Below are 14,696 nucleotides of genomic sequence, written 5' to 3' on the forward strand. Positions count from 1 at the left end.
TGGTTCCCATGGAGGTTTCTGGTCTGGTACATTGTGATTCTCTGTATCTGTACACATATCTCTCCAATTTTGGGGGCAATGGTTTACTCTTAGTTCTTAATAATAATCTATGAGGGTTATTGATTTTTCATCTAGTTCAACTTTTTGCTTGTTGTTAGGATGAAGTGGTGACTTCTAAGTTCCTTACATGTGGAGGTGAAAACTAAAAGTTCCCTGCTGACTTTTCTAGGTAGATTATCAAATCTGCAAATAAGGACAATTTTATCTTTTTTTCTTAAAATTCTTCTAGCTCTTATTTTCTTTTCTTGTATTATAGTGATTGCCAGTACTTCCAGATTTCTATTAAGTACCAGAGGCAATGCTAGTCATTTCCAGTCATTAAGGAAATATTTGGGTTTTCCTATTAAGTGTGATATTTTTGTTGACTAAGTATGTTGATTTTTTGGTACATGGTTTTTATCACTATACAAAAATACTCATATTTTAAGCTTTGAGATTTTTTAAAAATAAAAATCAATAGATGTTGAATGTTATCTAGAACTTTTCTGCATACATTACCATAATCACACGAATTTTCCCCTTTAGTTCTTTACTAAGAACTTATATATGACTGCTTTGATGATGTTGAGTTATGCTTGAATTTTCAGGATAAACCATTCTTTATGATGTAGCAATATCATCAATAACCAATAACCATCAATAGTTGTTGTTTAGCTAATGCTTTGCTTAGGGTTCATAAGTAAAACTATGAATTTTCTTGTACTCTTATTTTCGGAATCAGGCATACAAGAGAGATTACGTTTTTCTTGAAAGTTTGGTAGGATGCACCCATAAGACCCTTTGGGTCTGGGTACTTTTGGAAACTTTAATTCCTCGAATAATTATTGTTCTGTTTAATATTTCTCTATCTTCCTGTGTCATTTTCTTGTATTATATATTTTTTGCCTCATCTTTGATTTTCTTGTGCAGATGTGCCAGTGGTTTGTCTACTTAGACAGATTTGTCTCAGAATATATTTCCACTGGTCAAAGCAGATCCAATGTTCTTTTTGTTTTCTTACTTATTTTTGAGACAGAAAAAATAAATAACTTTTTTCTCTGTTGCTCATGTAGGAGTGCAACAGCATGATCTTGGCTCACTGCAACTTCTGCCTCCCAGGTTCAAGTGATTGTACTGCCTCAGCCTCCCAAGTAGCTGGGATTATAGGTGTCCACCACCAGGCCTAGCTAATGTTTGTATTTTTAGTAGACAGGGTTTTACCATGATGGCCAGGCTGGTCTTGAACTCCTGACCTCAAATGATTCACCTGCTTTGGCCTCCCAAAGTGTTGGGATTACAGGTTACACGACCAGACTAATGTGCTTTAAAAATCAGCAAAACTTAGCTGGGCGTGGTGGCTTACGCCTGTAATCCTAGCAGTTTGGGAGGCCAAGGCAGGCAGATAACGAGGTCAAGAGAACAAGACCATCCTGGCCAACATGGTGAAACCCTGTCTCTACTAAAAATATCCAAAAGTTAGATGGGTGTGGTGGCACACCCCTGCAGTCCTAGCTACTTTGGAGGCTGAGATGGGAGCATCACTTGAACCCTAGAGGTGGAGGTTGCAGTGAGCCGAGATCGCACCATTGCACTCCAGCCTGGGCAGCAAGAGTGAAATTCTAACTAAAAAAAAAAAAAAAAAATCAGCAAAACTTTTCCATCTATTTGGTAGTGCTTATTCTCTTTTCAGTTTTTTTGGGGGGAAGATTTCTAAAGTAGACAGCTTCTTGGGAGTCCTATTAAAGGGGTTTAAGTATATATATTAAATGTAATTTCATATACTATATGATAGATAGTAAAGACAACCAGATTCATTATCTTTGGGAGATTAGGATCTGGAGGAAATCAGGCTACTATTAACCACACAAGCACAAAAATTACAACTGTTGTGCATTCTAAAAAGAAATAAGGAAACTCTAAGAGAGATGATAACAGAAGCACTGACTCCATTGTGACAGGGAAGATTTCTCTGAGTAAGTGATAGGAGTTAACCTGGTGAGGAGGAGAAGGAAAAATATTTTATATAGAGGAAAAAGGATGAACAACGCTCCTGGGGGTCAGGGAGCCAGTGTGACTGAGTGAAGACAAAGTGAAAAAAAAAATACATTCAGGGATTTTTGTGGCCAGGGGTCTCTCTTTGATATTAGTCTGACACAGTGGAGTTGGTTGTATGTTTAGATAGAGAATGGTTGGGGAAAAGTGTTAAGTTATAAACTAAAAGAGATAAGTATTAATACTGGAAAAGCAAAATGTCAAATTGAAAGACATAAATCTTATTTGCATTCTAAGATGAACAGTTGCAAGGACATATTTTAGCTATTGTAGATACTTTCAGGAAACACTCCTCTCTAACTCACTACAAGTACCATAACAAATGTTGGTGTATTAGCCCATTTTGTGTATAAAGTACCGATATGACATGGTTTAGCTGTGTCCCCACCCAAATCTCATCTTGAATTCCCACATGTTGTGGGAGGGACCTGATGGGAGGTAATTGTTTCATGGGGGCAGGTCTTTCCCATGCTTTTCTTGTGGTAGTGAATAAGTTTCATGAGATCTGATGGTTTTTAAACAGGGTGTTTCCCTACACAGGTTCTCTTCTCTTGTCTGCTGCCATGTGAGACGTGACTTTCACCTTCCACCATGATTGTGAGGCCTTCCCAGCCACATGGAACTGTAAGTTGATTAAACTTCTTTCTTTTGCAAATTGCCCAGTCTTGGGAATGTCTGTATCAGCATCATGAAAATGGACTAATACACCATACTTGAGAATGTATGATTTATAAAGAAAAAATGTTTATTTGGCTCATGTTTCTGCAGGATGTATAAGAAGCATGGTGCTGGCATCTGCTTGGCTACAGGTGAGTCCTCAGGAAGCTTTTACTCATGCCAGAAGGCAAGGGGAGGCAGCATGTCACATGGCAAGGGGTGGATACCATGCTCTTCTAAACAATCAACTCTCATGTGAACTAATAGAGCAAGAATTCACTCATTACCATGGGGACAGCACCAAGCCATTCATGAGAGACCCACTGTTATCATCCAAATACCTCTCACTTGGCCCCACCTCCAACACTGGGGATCAAATTTCAACATGGGATTTGGAGGGGACAAATATTCAAACCATATCAGTTGGCTTGGAATAAGCCCAAAATGTTGAAGTGCAAAATTAAAAATAATTTAAATGTAAATTAATCCCTTGAGATCATATAATCCAAGGGAGAATCGACAAACATTAGATTTACTTAAAAGCACAAACTCAGCAGCAATGTTTGCTGCTGCAGCACTTTGATCTACTTAGGAAGTGACGGGCATGCATAGGTACTTGAGTCTGCACTGTGCTATATACCAGGATTTTGGTTTCAAGATAATAGCCAGAAGCACTAAATATCTCTTGAGGTGAACAAAACTAAGAATTGCTTAAAGTATATAAACTGTAGCTGTATGGCGCACAAGTGTACCAAAGATGTAAGTGTAACTTACAAATTTGAATCACAAAAGAACCAAGAATTTGAGGGGATGTGATTTACCATTTCTGTTCCTTAGAAGTTGATGCAGAAGAATTTGTTCATCCTTGTAAGGTTTTAATAGATTCTTTCCATGACACTTACTGCAAACTAGAACATTAAGCATAACAGAAGCCTTATTATGACTATGGATTTAGTAATGTGACAAACAAATAGCCTTGGATATAAAATTTGAGATTGCTTCATTTGTTCTTGCAACATATGGAATTTTTCTTGCCAAGTCATTACACATGCAGTATGTCTTTCTAATTAAAACTAGCGATTCCCTTTGTCACCATTTATTCCATCATTTACTCATACAGAAACCTTCATAGCATATAATAAAGTGCAAATATCATAGTCTGAATACAGCTCCTTCATTACCTTTCTTCTTGGCCTTGCTACCCTTCTGGTACCTATAGAAACCTAGTAGATAAATAGTCTGTATGCTCTTCCCTGAAGGGGCCTTGTACCTTCCTGCCTCTCAAGTGTATGAAATGGTGCCTGGAAAGTCCTTCTGTTTCTTTATTTAATCTTGGCCTACTGAAATTCTTACAATTCTTTAAGACTCAGCTCAGAAGCACCATGCCTCTGGAAGCTTCACCTGTTCTTCTTAATTACGTGAACCCAAACTGGGTTCCACAGAACTCCAAGCCTATGATCACACAATCACACAAGGACTGTGCCTCCTGGAGTGTCACAAAACAGAAGTAGCACCTTAAATGCCCAGAGAACTCTTACAGTAGATGCCTGTTGATTTTTTGGTTCATCCATTCTAAAATGTATTTGACTATGGAATCCTGCTTTTTGTTTTTCTACAAAGAACACCCATTAATATCCCAGAAAGCATACTCTGAGAAGTGTTTCCCGGCCTCATTGTGTTGCCTCATCCCACATTTTTACGTACCCATTTAGTCAATAAATGTTTATTGACATCTGCCAGATATAGGGAAGAATTAAAAAATGATTCAGACTTAGAGCCTTCAGAGAAGTTTCCAGTCCAGTGAGGGGAATAAAACAGTAATGGTAGCTTAAGGTAGACTACTACATGTCATGAGAGAGGTGCTGAAGAGGCACTCTGGGGGCTCTGGAGAAAGAAAACATGATTTCAACTCAGAGGAATGTGTTAGTAAGTTCCTTCAAGAAGCAGACTCTGAGACAGAACTAAATGTGCAGGGATTTGATCAGGAAGTACAGCTGCAGAGAAATGGGGGTATATTAGTCCATTTTCACTCTGCTATAAAGAAATACCTGAGACTTGGTAATTTATAAGGAAAAGAGGTTAAATTGATTCATGGTTCTGTAGGCTGTACAACAAGCATGGTGGCATCTGCTTCTGGGGAGGCCTAAGGGAGCTTTTACTCTTAGGAGAAGGCAAAGCCTTAGCAGGTGTCTTACAGTGTCAGTGGCTGTACAGCTTGTGATCTGAAGGACAGTGGCCCTCTTCTCACAACTCCACTAATCACTGCCTCAGTGGAGACTTTGTGTGAGGGCTTCAACCCCATATTTCCCCTTCACATTGCTCTAGTAGAGGTTCTCCATGAGTGCTCCTCCCCTGCAGCAGGCTTCTGCCTGGGCATTCAGGCTTTGCCATACATCCTCTGAAATCTAAGTAAAGGCTCCTAAGCCTCAACTTTTGCACTCTGTATACCCACAGGCTCCACATCACGTGGAAGCTGCCAAAGCTTACAATTTGTACCCTCTGAAGCAGTGGCCAGAGCTGTATCTGGGCCCCTTTGAGCCAAGGCTGGAGCTGGAGTGGCTGGGATGCAGGGAGCAGTGTCCTGAGTCTGTGCAGGGTGGCAGGGTCCCAGCCTGGCCCACAAAACCATTCTTCCCTCCTATGCCTCTGGGCCTGTGATGGGAGGGGCTGCTGTGAAGGTCTCTGAAATACCTTCAAGGCCTTTTCCCTATTGTCTTAGATTGATATGGTTTAGCTTTGTGCACCCACCTAAATCTCATCTTGTAGCTCTCATAATTTTCACATGTTGTAGGAAGAACCCAATGGGAGATAATTGAATCATGGGGGTAGGTCTTTCTCTTGCTGTTCTTGTGACAGTGAATAAGCTTCACAAAATCTGATAGTTTTAAAAAATGGGAGTTTCCCTGCACAAGCTCTTCTTTTGTCTGCTGCCATGTGAGACATGCCTTTCACTTCCTGCCATGATTGTGAGGCCTCTCCAGCCAGGTGGAACTGTAAGTCCACCTTTCTTTTGAAAATTGCCCAGTCTTGAGTATGACTTTATCAGCAGCATGAAAATGGATGAATACAGCAAATTGGTACCTGAAAAGTGGGGCATTGCTGAAAAGATACTCAAAAATTTGGAAACAACTTTGGAATTGGGTAACAGGCAGAGAGGTTAGAACAGTTTGGAGGGCTCAGAAGAAGACAGGAAAATGTGGGAAAGTTTGATACTTCCTAGAGACTTGTGGATTGGCTTTGACAAAAATTCTGATACTGATATGAACAATAAGGTCCAGGCTGTGGTGGTCTCAGATGGAGATGAGGAGCTTGTTGGGAACTGGAGCAGAGGTGACGGGACAATGTGATAGAAAATAAAATCCCATTTTCTGAGGGGAAATTCAAGCCAGCTGCAGAAGTTTTCAAAATTAACAAGGAGCCAAATGTTACTCTCCAAGACAGTGAGAAAGATATCTCTAGAGTATGTCAGAGGTCTTCATGACTGCCCCGCGTATCACAGGCCTGGAGGCCTAGGAGAAAATGGTTTCGTGGGCTGGACCCAGCGTCCCTGTTCTGTTTGCAGCCTAGAGACTTGGTATTCTGCATCCCAGCTGTTCCAGCCTTGGCTAAAAAGGGGTCAATGTAGAGCTGGGGCCATGGCTTCAGAGGGTATAAGCCCCAAACCTTGGCAGCTTCCATGTGATGTTGAGCCTTGCACGTGCACAGAAGCTAAGAATTAAGGTTTGGGAACCTCCGCCTAGATTTCAGAGGATGTATGGAAATGTCTGGATGTCCAGGCAGAAGTTCATTGCAGGGGTGGGTCCCTCAGGGAGAACCTCTGCTAGGACAGTGCAGAAGGGAAATGTGGGGTCAGGTCCCCCACACAGAGTCCCTTCCAGGGCACCACCTACTGGAGCTGTGAGAAGACAGCCACCATCCTCCAGATCCCAGAATGGTAGATCTACTGACAGCTTGTACTGTACATCTGGAAAAGCTGCAGTCATTCAATGTCAGCTTGTGAAAGCAGCCAGGAAGGAGGCTGAACACTGCAAAGCCACAGGAATGGAGCAGCCCAAGACCATAGGAACCCACCTCTTGCATCAGTGTGATCTGGATGTGAGACATGGAGGCGAAGGAGATCATTCTGGAGCTTTAAGATTTGACTGCCCTGCTGGATTTTGGACTTGCATGGGACCTTAGCTCTTTTGTTTTGGCCAATTTCCCCCATTTGAAACAGCTGTATTTACCTAATGCCTGTACCTCTATCGTATTTAGAAAGTAACTAACTTGCTTTTGATTTTACAGGCTCATAGATGGAAAGGAGAAGGGACTTGCTTTGTCTCAGATGAGACTTTGGACTGTGGCTTTTGAGTTAATGCTGAAATGAGTTAAGACTTTGGGGACTATTGAGAAGGCATGATTGGTTTTGAAATATGACATTGGTTTTGAATTTGACATTTTGAAGGGGCTGGGTGGAATAATATGGTTTGGTTCAGTGTCCCCACCCAAATCTCATCTTGTAGGTCTCATACTTCCCATGTGTTGTGGGAGGGACCTGGTGAGAGATAATTGAATCATGGGGGCAGGTCTTTCCAGTGCAGTTCTTGTGATAGTGAGTAGGTCTCACTAAATATGATGGTTTTAAAAAATGAGAGTTTTCCTACACAAGCTCTTCTCTTGTCTGTTGCCATGTGAGACATGTCTTTTACCTCCCACCATGATTGTGAGGCTTCCCCAGCCATGTGGGATTGTAAGTCAAATAAACCTCTTTCTTTTGTAAATTGCCCAGTTTCAGGTACATCTTTATCAGCAGCATGAAAACAGACTAATACATGGATATTAGCACTTGGCTTCTCTTTATTTATGCATATTTCTGCAGCTGGCTTAAATCCATCTCTTGAAATTGAGATTTTCTTTTCTGCCATGTGGTCAGGCTACAAATTTTCCAACTTTTATTCTCTGCTTCATTTTAAATGTAAATTTTATTTTAGGTCATGTTTTTGCTCACATATATGAATATAGGCTGTTAGAAGTAGCCAGGCCACATCTTGAAGGCCTTGCTACTTAGAAATTTCTTCCACCAGATGCCCTAAATCATCACTCTCAAGTTCAGAGTTCCACACATCTTTAGGGCAGGGGCACAATTCCTCCAAATTCTTTACTAAAGCATAACAAAAGTGACCTTTGCTCCAGTTCCCAATAAGTTCCTGATTTCCATCTGAGACCTCCTCACCCTGGACTTTGCTGTCTATATCACTATCAGCGTTTTGGTCAAAACCATTCCACAAGTCTCTAGGAAGTTCCAAACCTCCCCTCATCCTCCAGTCTTCTGAGCCCTCCAAATATTTCCAGCCTTTGTGTGTTACCCAGTTTGAAAGTTGTCTCCACATTTTCAGGTCTCTTTATAACAATGCCCCTCTCCCAGTACCCATTTTTTGTATCAGTCCATTCTTGCACTGCTATAAAGAAATACCTGAGATGGGGCAATTTGTAAAGAAGAGAGGCTTAATTGGCTCACAGTTCTGCAGGTTGTGCAGGAATCATGGTGGCATTTGCTTCTGGGGAGGCCTTAGGGAAATTTTACTCATGGAAGAAGGCAAAGCACGAGTGGGCATCTTACATTGGAGGAGCAAGATCAATGCTTGGGGAGGTGTTACACACTTTTAAACAATCAGATCTCATGATAACTCTGTCACGAAACAGTACGAAGGGATGGTGCTAAACCATTCACGAAGGATCCACCGCATGATCCAATCACCTTGCACCCAGCCCCACCTCCAACATGGGAAATTATAATTTCACATGAAATTTAGGTGGAGACATAGATCCAAACTGGGGAGGAAGCTGAGAAAGCCTGGGACAGCCATAGAGCCACCATGCAAGCCTGATCTTGAGTGAAGGAAAGAGGAGGGGGTTAGGTGAAAGTGTGTGCAGCCCAAGGAAGACTCAGCAAGGCTATCAAGAGTTCTTGAGCCAAAGTCAATGTCAGACTTGAGCCTCCCAGTACTGAGCCTGCCTTAGCCTGTCACAGTGGGAGCAGCCTGTGAGTAGCCTAGCCTCATCGCAAATATAGCAGTGAAATCGTGAGTGAAGCTGTGGGTCTGTCATGGCAGGTAAATGAGGTGCGTTACTTGGCCGTTTCACAGAATGGGGTAGACTTTGTGTAGAAGCTGGCATTGGTGTTTGATCTTAATGTATCATGAGGACATAGGGATGAGAGGGAAGAGTGTTTCAGGAGCTTTATCAAGGCTTCACTACATAGGATGATTGAGTATGTCATTGGCCACTGCTGATTGAACTCAATCTCCAGACCTATTTCTTACCCTGGAGGTCAGGGGGTGGGCTGAAAGTTCCAACCATCTAATTCTCTGCAGGATTTTTCTGGCAGGGCCAGCTGCTCCCTTGAAATATCTTAGGGGCCACCTTAAGTCAGCTTATTAGCATAAACTCAGATGTAGTTGAAAAGAGTTTATTACGAATAACTAAAGACGCTCCTTTAGCTCAGGAAATTCCAAGGGTTTTAGGAATTCTGTGCAAAAGCCAAACCTACAGTATATTTTTGTGATATTAAAAAATCTGCCGGGCACGGTGGCTCACGCCTGTAATCCCAGCACTTTGGGAGGCTGAGGCGGGTGGATCACGAGGTCAAGAGATGGAGACCATCCTGGTCAACATGGTGAAACCCCGTCTCTACTAAAAATACAAAACATTAGCTGGGCATGGTGGCACATGCTGATCACCAGAAAGACTGAAGCCTGATTAGAGGTTTGGGACTTTAAGTCCCAATCACACAGTCAGCCCACTCTCACCTGCAGGGAGGAAGGAACCGAAGGGTAGTTGGTCACCAATGGTCAATGATCTAATCAATCATGCCCATGTAATGAAGCTTTCATAAAACGAACAGGGTTCGGATAAACTTTTGGATAGCTGAACATGTAGAGCTTCTTGGAGGTGGTATTCCAGGGAGGGCACAGAAACTCCATGCCCTTTCTCCTATACCTCATTCTACTCATCTCGTCATCTGTACCCTTTGTAATATTCTTTATAATGAACTGGTAAGCATAACTGTTTTCCTGAATTCTATGAGCTACTCTAGCAAGTTAATCAAACCCAAAGAGGGAGTTGTGGGAACCCTGATTTATAGCAGATGGTCAGAAGCATGGGTGATAACACAACCTGGGGCTTATGATTGGCATCAGGAGTGGGGGACAGTCTTGTGGACTGAGCCCTCAACCTGTGGGATCTGACACTATCTCCAAATCATGTTAGAATTGAACTGAATTAGAGGACACCCAGCTGGTATCCACTGTGGATGTTTGCTGTGAGAGTATAGTAGAAGAAACTACAAAGGTTTTTTCCTTGCAATTTTTTATTATACCATAGGCAATTATCTCAAAGAGTTGTTATGAGGCTTAAAGAGTTCATGAGTGACACACTTAGCCCAGTGCCTGACAAAAGTAAGTGCTCAATAAATATTAGCTATTGTCTATAAAAAAGGATAAAGTACTGTGAAACATTTGAAGAGATTTATTCTAAGCCAAAAAGGAATGACGAACGTCCCGTGATCAGCCCTCAGGAGGTCCTGAGAACATGTGCCTAAGGTGGTTGGCCTACAGTTTGGCTTTATACATTTTAGGGAGACATGAGACTTCAATCAATACGTAAGATGTACATTGGTTTGGTCTGGAAAGGCAGGATGACTTGAAGCAAGGGCTTCCAGGTCATAGGTAGATTCAAAAATTCTCTGAAAGAGTTAAGTTATTGTCTAAAGACTTAGAATCAATAGAAAGGAATATCTGGGTTAAGTTAAGGGGTTGTGAAGACCAAGGTTTTGTCGCATAGCCTCCACATAGCAGGTTTCAGAGAGAATAGATCATAAATGTCTTTTACCAGACTTAAAGAGTCTGTTCTATTGGTCTTCAGGTCTGTGTTGATGATAATGCTGGTCAGCTTTTTCTGAATTCCACAAAGGAGGAGGGTAAAATGAAGCATGTCTCATCCCCTCCCCACTCTCACTCCCATCATGGCCTGAACTAGTTTTTCAGGTTAAGTCTGGAATGCTTTTGGCCAAGAGAACGAGTCCATTCACATGGTCAGGGGCTTAGAATTTTATTTTTAGTTTACATTATTAGTATTATTATTGGAAATAAGGTATAAATGCTGAGGAATTTAGATTCTACTCCATAGGCAGTGGACAAACATGCTTGAGGAGCTGTAATCAGGTTGTCCTCAGGGAAAAGTAATTGTGCAGCACACAGAAGACGAATAGGAGAGAAAGCTTCTATTTATTGAGCACCTACTGCATGTAGCACATGCTGAAATCATGCACACATTTTTCTCATTTAATCTTCAAAAGGAACATATTAAGTACGTTTTACAATAAATCTGACAAGTGATTTCCTCCATTTCTAGGTTTCAACCTAGATTTATCTGCCTGGAAGAAACCAGTAGGACGTGTGTGTGTGTGTGTGTGTGTGTGTGTGTGTGTGTGTGTGTGTAAGATAGGTCACAAAGAAATTTGGTTGTATGAAAAAGGAGAAAGACACAAACAATGGAGAGGCAATGGGAAAGAAACTAGGGTGGTTTCCATGTGTTGCCCTGTGTTGCACCTTTTCTTTATGTGTGTGACAGTCTGTTTCAGTACACCAAAATATTTTACACATGTATCTTTCACAGTGCCTGCCTCATAATAGATAACAGCTAACATTCATCACTAACAGTGTGCCCAACGCTGCTCTAAGAGTTCAATGTATGAACTCATTTCATGATCACGACAGCCTTCAAAGTGAATGCTATTAATATCATCTCCATTTTACTAGAGAGGAAACTGAGGCATTAACGTGTTGAGTAGTGACCATCGTCCAAGCTGGGATGTGAACATGGTGGTTTGGTTCCCTATTCTGCCCTTTACTACAACGCCCACTGCCTTCCAACTCCGTTTCAATAAATACTCAGTAAATTGAATGACAGCTCTACTTTCTGATGTCTTGATTTTTACCTTGCTTAATATTTGTAACTAAAATAATGGAGTCTATGGCAATCAGAAAAATCAAGACTGCTGTTTTCTCCTCTGAAAAGAAGAATAAGATGATTGTATCTCCCGAAGACACTCCACAGGAAAGAGGCTTTCTCCTTCAGTGCCTGCTCCGTACTTCTAGGATTTGGCTTGAGTCCCTGGGTGGATGGCACTGGTTTTTATTGGGATGGGGATGGCTGGGAATAGGTTGAGGGTAAGGGTGGGGAAGTCAAGAGTCAGTTTGGACCTGGGTAAGTTTGAAATGTCTTTTAGACATCTAAGTGAACTTATTAAGTGGGTAGCCTGGAACTCAGGGGGCTAGAGATACACATTTGAGAGAACAGATTGTTAATTAACTAGACAACCTTAGAGGGCTTATAAGGGAGTCATGGGTATTCCAACATTTTGAGATAAGGTAGAGGAAAAGGGGCTGGCAGAGGAAACAAAGAATATGTATCACTACTCAGCAAACATAGTAGGAAAATGAAGGAGTAAACCAGCTAAAATGAAACTTGTATAGAGTTTAAGTTTACTAACGTAGATATGTCCAGATGAGAAGATAAAGCAGCATTAGCTAATCAATATCAATAGAAAAGGTGACTGTCTCACAGCACCTTCCAAATGTAGGAGAGAAGAACTATTGACATATTACAATTGCCTTAAGTAAGAATGAACCCGTATGTAGTAAGAAACAATATATGAATAGAGTTAGCTAAATAAATATTCTGTTAAACTATTAGGCTGGGATCAAAACAAAACAAATAAGGAAGCAAAACTCCCAAACAGTTCTTAACTGCTAGTTCTTCTTTGATGAAATGTAAGCCGAATTCACTCTTGTGTCAGTTCTTTTGTTCTTTTACTGGGGGACTAGAAATATATTACTTATAATGCAATGGCGTGTAATCACCAACGCTTCGAAACAGTATTCCAGGAGAATAGCTGATGTATGCTGGGCTTCACATCTAGGCGATGGGTTGATAGGTGCAGCAACCGCCATGGCACAGGTAGTAACAAGCCTGCATATCCTGCATGTGTATCCTGTACCTTAAAATAAAACAATATTTTAGGAGGAAAATATCCTTTTCAGATTTAAAAATTTTGTGACTCATCTTGATCTAATATCACTATCAAGCATGAAAAGACAACTCACAAAATGGGATAAAATATTTGCAAATGATATATCTGATAGCAGATTCATATTCAAAATGTATAAATAACCCCTACAAGTTAACAGCAGAAAAAACTCAGGCAACCCTTTTCAAACATGGGCAAAGGACCCGAATGGATATTTCTCTAAAGAAGTTATACAAATGGTCAATAAGTACATGAAACAGATGTTCAACATCACTAATCAGAAGAAAAATGTAAATCAAAACTACAGTATCACTTCACACCCATTAAAATGGCGGTTATTAACAAAACAAAATGAAATAGAAAACAAGTGTTGATAAGGATGCGGAAAATGGAAATTCTTGTGCATTGCTGAAGGGCGTGTAAAATGGTGCAGCCACTATGGGAGACAGTTTGACAGTTCCTCAACAAATTAAACTTAGAATTGTATGATCTAGTAATTCCACTTCTGCCTACACATGCCCCAAAATTGAAAGCAGGTACTCAGATACTTGCAAACCAGTTCATAACAGCATTGTTCACAGTAGTCAAAATGTAGAAACAATTCAATGTCCATCATTAAATAAATAAGGTGGTTCACACCTGTAATCCCAGTATTTCGGGAGGTGGAGGTGGGAGGCTTGCTTGAGGCCAGGAGTTTGAGATCAGCCTGGGCAGCATAGACTCTACAAAAGAATTAAAAAGTTAGCTGGGTATGATGGTGTGTACCTGTAGACCCAGCTCCTCAGGAGACAGTGGCCAGGGAAGTCTGAGGCTACAGTGAGCTATATAAATAGGTAAACAAGATGTGGTATATACAAAATGGATGGAAATTCTGACATATGCTACAATATAAGTGACGCTTGAAAGTGTTAAGTGAAATAATCTGGAACTAAAAGGATATCATATGATTTTGCTTATGTGAAATATCTGGGATTGGCAAATTCGTGCGACAGAAAGTAAAATAGAGGTTATCAGGGCCTGGGGAAAGGAGAGCAGGGGTAGTTAGTATTTCAAGTTAGTATAAAGCTCCTGTGTGGAATCGTGAAAAATTTCAGGAGATGGAAGGGATGATGGTTGCAGAACACTGAGAATGTACTTAGTGCCACTGAAGTGTATACACTTAAAAATGGTTAACATGGTAAATCTGACCACAATACAAAAAGAATACACAACCCTCAAAACGAAATGATGGATTTGAGAATCTCTAATCACCTCTGGCTAGCGAGTCTCTTCTCTTTGTTCTATTGGAGGGCTAGCTCTCTTCTGAACTTACTACCTCAGTGAAGGGGAAAGACATCTATTACAACCTTGTCAGTTTTCCCTTGATAACATGTGTCAGAATATTGCAGTCTTTACATTTAATCATAGTCCCCTCAGTGGCTTCTACAGAGAGCCTTGCTCAAGCAGTCAGTTTTGTGAGTAGTTACTACCTGCAGAACTTGTATTCCACTACCTGGTCCACTTCATAGGAATGTTATAACTAATTCCTAACACACAGTGGACACCTACAGCATTCCAGCATTAACCTTGACACCTGATGAGGACTATATATTTCTACTTTTTTTTCAGCTTCTGTTTGTATAGCTGAATCAAAGCCAAGCTATGATTATCCTCCTGGGATGGCTAGATGTCCTTATCAATTGTTAGTAGAGAAAAATAAGTTGATGTATACTTGTGCATGTGTATGCACATGTGTATATGTATGTGTATAGAGACACAGGCACACACATGAGCTTAGAGTTCTTTGTCTACTTTTCCAAGAGGACTTTCATAGATCTGGCATGTATTTTATTCTATCTCTGAGAAGTAGGTTGGAGCAGAAAATTTCCCCTCATTTAAC

Source organism: Sapajus apella, unplaced genomic scaffold, assembly GCF_009761245.1.
Source record: "Sapajus apella isolate SASKATOON/1434 unplaced genomic scaffold, GSC_monkey_1.0 scaffold111, whole genome shotgun sequence".
NCBI classification, from domain to species: Eukaryota; Metazoa; Chordata; class Mammalia; order Primates; family Cebidae; genus Sapajus; species Sapajus apella.